This window comes from Chrysochloris asiatica, unplaced genomic scaffold (assembly GCF_000296735.1).
Source record: "Chrysochloris asiatica unplaced genomic scaffold, ChrAsi1.0 scaffold00010, whole genome shotgun sequence".
In the NCBI taxonomy this organism is placed as follows: domain Eukaryota; kingdom Metazoa; phylum Chordata; class Mammalia; order Afrosoricida; family Chrysochloridae; genus Chrysochloris; species Chrysochloris asiatica.
Genome location: NW_006408528.1, coordinates 31070784 through 31079012, shown reverse-complemented (window position 1 = coordinate 31079012; position 8229 = coordinate 31070784).

Here is an 8229-nt window from a genome sequence, read left to right as displayed (position 1 = left end):
GCTGTGAGAGATGCATATCAAAACAGGAATGACATATCATCTCATAACAGCATTAATAGTGAAGTTTAAGAAAACATTAAACAACAAATGGTGGTGAGGGTGTGGAGAGACTAGGACCCTCCTACATTTCTGGTAGAGCTGTAAAATAGTTCAACTACTCTGGAAAATGATATGGTATTTCCTCAGAAAGTTGGAAATAAAAATACCTCATGACCCAACAATTCCTCTACTTTGTAAGTATCCATAAGATCTATGAGCCAGGACACAAGTAGATATACACACACCGATGTTCATTGCAGTACTATTAACACAGCAAAAAGATGGAGACAGCCCAAGTGTCCATCAGTGAAAGAATGGATAAGCAAAATTAGAATACTATGCAACATTGAAGAATAACTGAATCTGTGAAAAACTTCATAACATGTATGAACCTGGAGGATATTATTCTGAGTGAAATTAATCAATCGCAAAAAGGGCAAATATTGTATTAGGCCACTACTGTAAAAACTTAAGAAAAGGTTTTCATACTAAAAGAAACATTCTTTGATGTTTACCAGGGGTGGGATGGAAGGGAGAGTAATTCACTAGCTAGAGGGTAGACACATGTTTTCTTGAGGTATGGGAAGGATAATATTCCCTATATGTTTCATTCTGACATAATTGCAAAAAAGTATGAAACACACAATTAACCTGAGGCTCAGTTGCCATCAACATTTGATCTTCAAGTGGTGATAATTTACCTATTAATATTGCCACACTATGCAATGAATGAGCAGGGCCCTTTTTACTAACATTGTTAGATGTTTTTGTGTTGGTTCCCACTCCTAGCAACCCTATGAACAACAGAATGAAGAACTGCCCAGTCCTAACAATTGTTGTTATACTTGAGCCTATTATTGCTGCCACTGTTTCAATCCATTTCCTCTTTTTCACTGACCCTCCCCTTACCAAGCATGACATCCTTTTCCAGGAAATTATCCCTCCTGATAGCATGTCTGAAGTATGAGAAACAGAGTCTCATCATCCTGGCTTTTAAGCAGCATTCTGTCTGTATTTCTTCCAAGACAAATTTGTTTGTTCTTCTGACAGTCCATGGTACTTTTAATATCTCCCCAACACCATAGCTCAAATGTATCAGATCGTCTATGGTGTCTTCCTTATTCATTGTCCAATTTTCATATGCATATAAGGCAACTGAAAATACCTTGGCTTGAGTCAGGCATACCTTAGTCCTCAAACTGATCTCTTTGCTTGTGTACACTTTAAAGAGATCTTTTACAGCAGGTTTTCCTGATGCAAAATGTTGTTTGATTTCTTGATTGCCGCTTCCATTAGTACTGATTGTGGATTTGAGCAAAATGAATTCTTTGACAACTTTAAACTTTTCTTCATTTATATTTGTTGTTCCATTTGTGATGAATGTTTCCTTTACATTGAGGTGCAAGCCATAGTGAAGTCTGTAGTTTTTCGTCTTTAATCAGTAAGTATGTTAAGTTTGCTTCACTTACAGCAAGCAAGATTGCATTGTCTACACATGTTGTTGTTGTTAAATGCCATTGAGTCAATTCCAACTCATAGTGACCGTATATAGGGTTTCCAAGGAGCAGCTGGTGGGTTTGAACTGCTGATTTTGTGGTTCACAGTCCAGTGCAGATCCTACAGCGACACACCAAGACCAAATTGTTAATGAGCTTTCCTCCAATCCTGATGCCATGTTCTTCATCATATAATCCGACTTCACAGATTATTTGCTCAGCATACAGACTGAAAAATATGGTGAATAAATTAACCCTGAAGCACATTTTTCCTGGTTCTAAACCATATAGTAATTCCTTGTTCTGTTCTAATAGCTGCTTATTGTACAGAATCTTTATCAGCACAATTAAGTGTTCTGGAATACCTATTCTTCGCTATGTTAACCACAGTTTATCATGATCTACACAGTTGAAAGCCTTTTCATAGACAATAAAACACAAGTAAACATGTTTCTTGTATTCTCCACACAATACAGGTCTCTTCCAATCAGTTGGTTACGCACTCATCTTCCAAATTTCTTGTCATAGATGATGAGTACCTCTAGTGCTGCATCAGTTCTCTGCCAATGTTATCAGTGCAGTTTGGATTCCTTCTTTCAGCACCATCAGTTCTTGATCATATGCTACCTTTAGAAATGGTTGATCAGGTGACCATTTATTTTTGGTACAGTGAATCTGTGGATCCTTTCCATCATCTTTTTTTTTTTCCTTTCCATCATCTTTTGATGCTTTCTGTATCATTCAATATTTTGCCCATAGACTCTTTTAATACAACTTGAGGTGTGAATTCCTTCTTTAGCTCTTTCAGCTTAAGAGATGCCAAGGAAGTTCTTCCATTTTGGTTTTCTAACTCTAGACCTTTGTACATTTCATTGTAATACTTTATCTTCTTAAGCTGCCCTTTGAAATTTTCTGTTCAGCTCTTTTTCTTCATCATTCCTTCCATTCATTTTATATTCTATATGCTCAAGAGCAAGTTGGAGAGTCTCTTCTGACATCCATTTTGATCTTTTTCCCCTGTCTTTTTAATCATCTTTTGCTTTCTTACTGTATGATGTTCCTGATGTCATCCCACAACTCATTAGTGTTTAATATATCAAATCTGTTCTTGAGATGAAATTCAGGTGGGATATATTCAAAGGTATATTTTGGTTCTAGCGGACTTATTTTAATTATCTTCAGCTTCAACCTGAACTTTCATATGAGCAACAGATTGTCAGTTTCACAGTTTTCCCCGGGCCTTGTTTTGGCTTATAATATTGAGCTTTTCTACCATCTCTTTCCACAGTTGTAGTGAATTTAATTCCTGTGTGTTCCATCTGTTAAGTTACTTGCCATGAATAAAGTCTTGTAAAATTCTATAATGTAATCTCCAACATTGTTCATATCACAAGGGCCATATTTTCCAACAACTGATCTTTCCTCTTTTTAATGAATTTTTGCATTTCAATGACTAGCAATTATCAATAAATCATGATTACATGTTTGATCAATTTTAGATTAAAAATATTCATATAATTCTTCAATTTCTTCACCATTGGCTTTAGTGATTAGTGGGTAAATTTGAACAATCATCATAATTCCTTGCATTCCTTAGGTCGGTGGATGTTATCCTATCACAGATAGCATTTGTACTTTAACATAGATCTTGAAATACACTTTTTGACAATAAATGTGACAACATTCCTCTTCAATTTGGAATTTTTGGAATAGTAAACCATATGATCATCCTATTCAAAATGAACAATACTTGCCCACTTCAGTGACCTAATGCCTAGGATACCAATCTTTATGTGTTTCATTTTATTTTTGACAACTTTCAGTTTTCTGAGATTTATACTTCTCAATTCCATGTTCAGATTATGGATGTTTACAGTTGTTTTTTTTTTCTCTCATTTTGTGTTGTACTCCATCAATAAATGAAGGCCCTAAAGGCTTTGCTCCATCCATGTGATAAAAGCCAACTCTAATTGAGGAGGCAGCCCTTCCCCAGTTGTATTTTCAGTGTCTGAGGGGCTGACCTTTTGGCACTATATCAGACAGTGATCTGCTGCTATTCCTAAGATTCTTAGTGACTATTCCTTAAGAATTGGTCAGACTCTCTTTCTTCCTATACTGTTTTAGTCTAGAAGCTCTACTGAAACCCACCCACCAGGGATGATCCTGTTAGTGTTTAAAATACTAGTGGCATAGCTTTTAGCATTACAATAATACAAAAGACTACATATTATTACTTTATATGCATGTGAAAGGCGACATTTGTAAATTGTAGTTTAACATTGTAGGAACATTTAGATATTTTAAGCATAGTGAATTTCACATGAGTAATATGTAATTCACATCCATTTCTATGTTCTCAATAAAAGGGACAAGCTGGATAAGGAAACCTTTTCACAATTATATTCATTAACCAAGAAAGATGATACTTATACATTAGATTTTCTTGAGTTTCAGTGGTTTGATTGATAAATGATCATGTGGCTCCAATAACACAAACACGAATGTCTTCCTGGTCAAGATGCTACATTTTCTTTTAATTCCATTTTTACCATGTTTAAATTTTACATTGAATCTGCCTAGATGAGGGTACAAAGAAAATCCATAAAACTTTAATTAAGGAACATTCTTAAAATATAATTTCTGTTGTTCTTCAAAAAGGAAAATCATGTTCTCTGCACTGCATCACATTAGAATATTAATGAAGATGTTTGACAACCTATGTTGAATTTATTTTTCATTTTAGGAAAAGAGTGACATATGCAGGGTAATATGGGCAGATGAAATACAAAAGAAGACTGACTGATTCAAATGAGGAAAAAGATTATCAGTGCAAACTTGGCTTTATATATGTAAGGAAATAAAAAGTAGACACTGCAGCAGGGATCAGGGTTTGCTAAAGGACTCTTGACCTTGTTCAGTCTCTACTAACACTTCCTACCTAAAGCCAAAATAAGTAGAATTGTGTGTATATTTTGCAAACATAGCTTTAATAAAAACACTTTTGTTTTCGAAGCATCAGCCAGAACAAGGCTAGAGGCTGATTTTGGGAAAAAACAATTGTTCATAAATAAGTTCTAATTGAGACTTAAAATTTTTTTTAAAGTCCATGAAAGTAAAATTTCAAGTGTGTTGTTGTTGTTAAGTGCTGTAGAGTTGGTTCCAATTTATAGCGACTTTGTATAAAGTTTCTGAGGAGTGGTTGGTGGGTTTGAACTGCTGAATTTGTGGTTAGCAGTCCAGTGCTTATCTTACAGCACCACACCACGACCCCAATTTTGAGTATATCCTACCTGAATTTAGAGACTATCTCAACAAAATGTTTGACAGGTTGAACATTAATGGCTAAAGACCAAAAAAGTTGTGAGATGACATAAGGAAATCATATATGAATAAAGGAAAAGGTCATTAAAAGGACAGACAGAAAGGACACATCAAAATGGATATGAAAAGAAACTCTGAAACTTCCTCTTGAACGTAGAGTGGCTAAAGCAAATAGAAGATATAATGAAGAAAAGAGCTGAACAGATTTCAAAGGGCAACTCAAGAAAACACAGTAAAGTATTATAATAAAATGTGTCAAAACCAAAGGGGATTGTCAGCATTTCTCAAGTTGAAAGAACTGAAGAAAAACAACCACACTTCTAGTTACAATACTGAATAATTTTCTGGGGAAAACATTGAACAATATAGGGAATATAAAAAAAAAATATGCAAGGAGTACATAGAGTCACTGTACCAAAAATAACTGAATGACATCCAACCATTTCTGGAAATAGCATATAATTGAGAACTGATGGTACTGAAGGGAGAAGTCCAAGCTACACTGAAGGCATTGCCAAAAAAGCCAGGACTCAGGAAGAAATGAAATACCAATTGAAATGTTTCAATAAATAGATGCAATGCTGAAATTGCTCATTGCTTTTTAAGAATTTTGTACTCAGATAACAGACCAACTGACTGAAAAGACCCATATTTGTGGTCATTCCAAAGAAAGCTTTGAACAATGAAATGCAGAAATTACTGAACAACATCATTACTATCACACACAGGTAAAGAGAATACAAAAGTGGTTACAGAAGTACATCCACGGGGAACTGCCTGAAATTACGTCTTCCACAGGGAAGACATGGAAGAAGGGGTATTATTGCTGATGCCAGATAATTCTTGGCTGAAAGCAGAAAAATAATAGAAAGATGCTTCACTGTGTTTTATTAACTATGCAAAGGCATTAATTCAAAGGAGTGGATGATAATAGATTATGGATAACATTGCTAAGAATGGAAATCCCAGAACATTTAAGTGTGTTCATGTGGAAACTTTACATAGACCTAGAAACAATTATTCAAAAAAGAAGAAGCGGATACTGAGTGGTTTTAGATTAACAAAGTTTTGTGTCAGCGTTGTATCCTTTCACCATACTCATTTAATCTGTATGCTGAGCAAGTAATTTAAGAAGCTAGACTAGAGAAGAAAAAGAAATGGCATCAGGTTTGAACAACCTGGGATATGCAGATGACATAATCTTGCTTGTGGAATGTGAGGAGGATGTGAAGCACTTACTAATGAAAATCATAGACCACAGCCTTCATTATGGATTACATATCAACATAAAGAGAAACAGCCCTCACGATTGGGACAATAAGCAACATTATGAGAAATGGAGAAAACACTAAAGTTGTTAAGGATCTGAATTTACTTGTCTCCACAATCAATACCTATGGAAACAGCAAGTCAAGAAATAAAATGGAATTTTACATTGGTCAAATCTACTGCAAAAGACCTGTTTACAGTGTTAGAAAGCAAAAATATTACTTTGAAGACTATTATCGAAGCCATGGTATTTTCAATTTCAATATTCATGCAAAATTGGACAATGAATAAGGAAGACTGAAGAAGAAACTGATGCCTTTGAATTATGATGTTGTTGAATAATATTAAATATAACATGAACTAATAGAAAAATGAAAAAAAAATTGTGTTGGAAGAAATATAGCCCAGATGTACCTTATAACAAGGATAATGTGATGCTTTTTCATGTACTTTGGACATATTTTCAAGAGAGACTGGTCTCTGGAGAAGGAAATCATGGTTAGTAATGCAGAGAATCAGCAAAAAGAGGAAGACAATCAAGAAGATGGATTGACACAGAGGCTGCAGCAATGGGTTTAGATACAGCAACAATTTGAGGATGGCTGAAAACTGGGTAGCATTTTTATTCTGTTGTACATAGATCGCTATGAGTAAGAACCAATTCAGTAGCACCTAATGACAATTACAGAGTCCTGTTGTGCTCTGTGGGTTAGTGTACTGGGCTCAAAGTTCACTTTGAACCACAAGAACTGCAGTTCAAGCTCACCAGCCACTCCTCAAAAACCCTATACAGGGTTGCTGCTATGGGTTGGAACCGACTCAATGGAACTTAACAACAACAAAAACAATAACAAAATACAAGGTACTTTAGACCTATTTAACTAGCCCTGGTGTGGTACTGTAGAATAAGAACTCGACCACAAGGTCAGTTTGAACAGCATGGTCGGCAGTTCAAACTCATCAACCACTCCTCGGAAACCCTATACAAAGTCTCTATGAGTTGGAACCAACTCAGTGGCACTTAGCAACAACAATGATAGTAACAACAAGAAGTGACCACATCCTTCCTCCTAATGACAAACCTTAAGCTGTCACCAATCTCAGACAGAACAGCTCTTAGGCCACAGTGTAACAGATAAAGGGGCTCTCTAGTTTCCTCATTTACCTTTTTTTGTTTGTTTGTTTTTAAATCAAAACAGTTTTTACTCTTTATTGCAGCTTGGGTGAAAGTTTATAAAACAAATTAGTATCCCATTCAACAGTTTATACATGATTAGATTCAGGGCATTTGTTGCCACCACCTCATGGTAACAACACTCTTCCAACTTCCTTCTTTCTGCCCCTTCCTGCATTCTGAGCTTAATTTTCATGCAAATTCTTCTGTTTTGGTCTCAGGTAGTTGATTTGCTTTTTGTACTTATCTCGCTAAGGAGTCCTGATATGGTGCTGTAGGATTAGCACTCAACTTTGGACCACAAGGTGAGCAAGTCAAATCCACCAGCTGCTCCTTGGACACCTTGGACAGGGTCCCTACGATTAAAGATTGACTTGACAGAATTTAACAACAGCAACAACAATTTATTTCTCTAACTACCCAGCACTGTTATCTGCTGTTTCTGGTGCCGGCCATTTCTATTCACTCCTTCTTAGTCACTATTATTATAATCATTTCTTCCTACACCCTTTCTTCATCACTTAGACAAGTGGCAACAAAATTTCCTCCTAATGAAATAGAATCTATCATTAAAGTGTTAATTAACTAATTAGTCAGATAAATGAGTATTTAGAATAATTAGTCAGATAAATGGGTGCTCATGAGGAACCTGTACATAGAGTGAGAGGCAGTTGTTAGAACAGAACGAGGTGACACTGAATGGTTTAAAATCAACAGAGATATGCACCAGAGATGCATACTTTCACCATACTTATTCAATCTGTATGCTGAACAAATAATATGAGAAAAACTGAATTATGTGCAGAAGAGCATGGCATCAGGATTGAAGGAAGATTCATTAACAAACAACCTGTGATATACAGATGATAAAACTTGTATCATCTTGCTTGCTGAAAGTAAAGAGGACTGAACATACTTGCTGATGAAGAT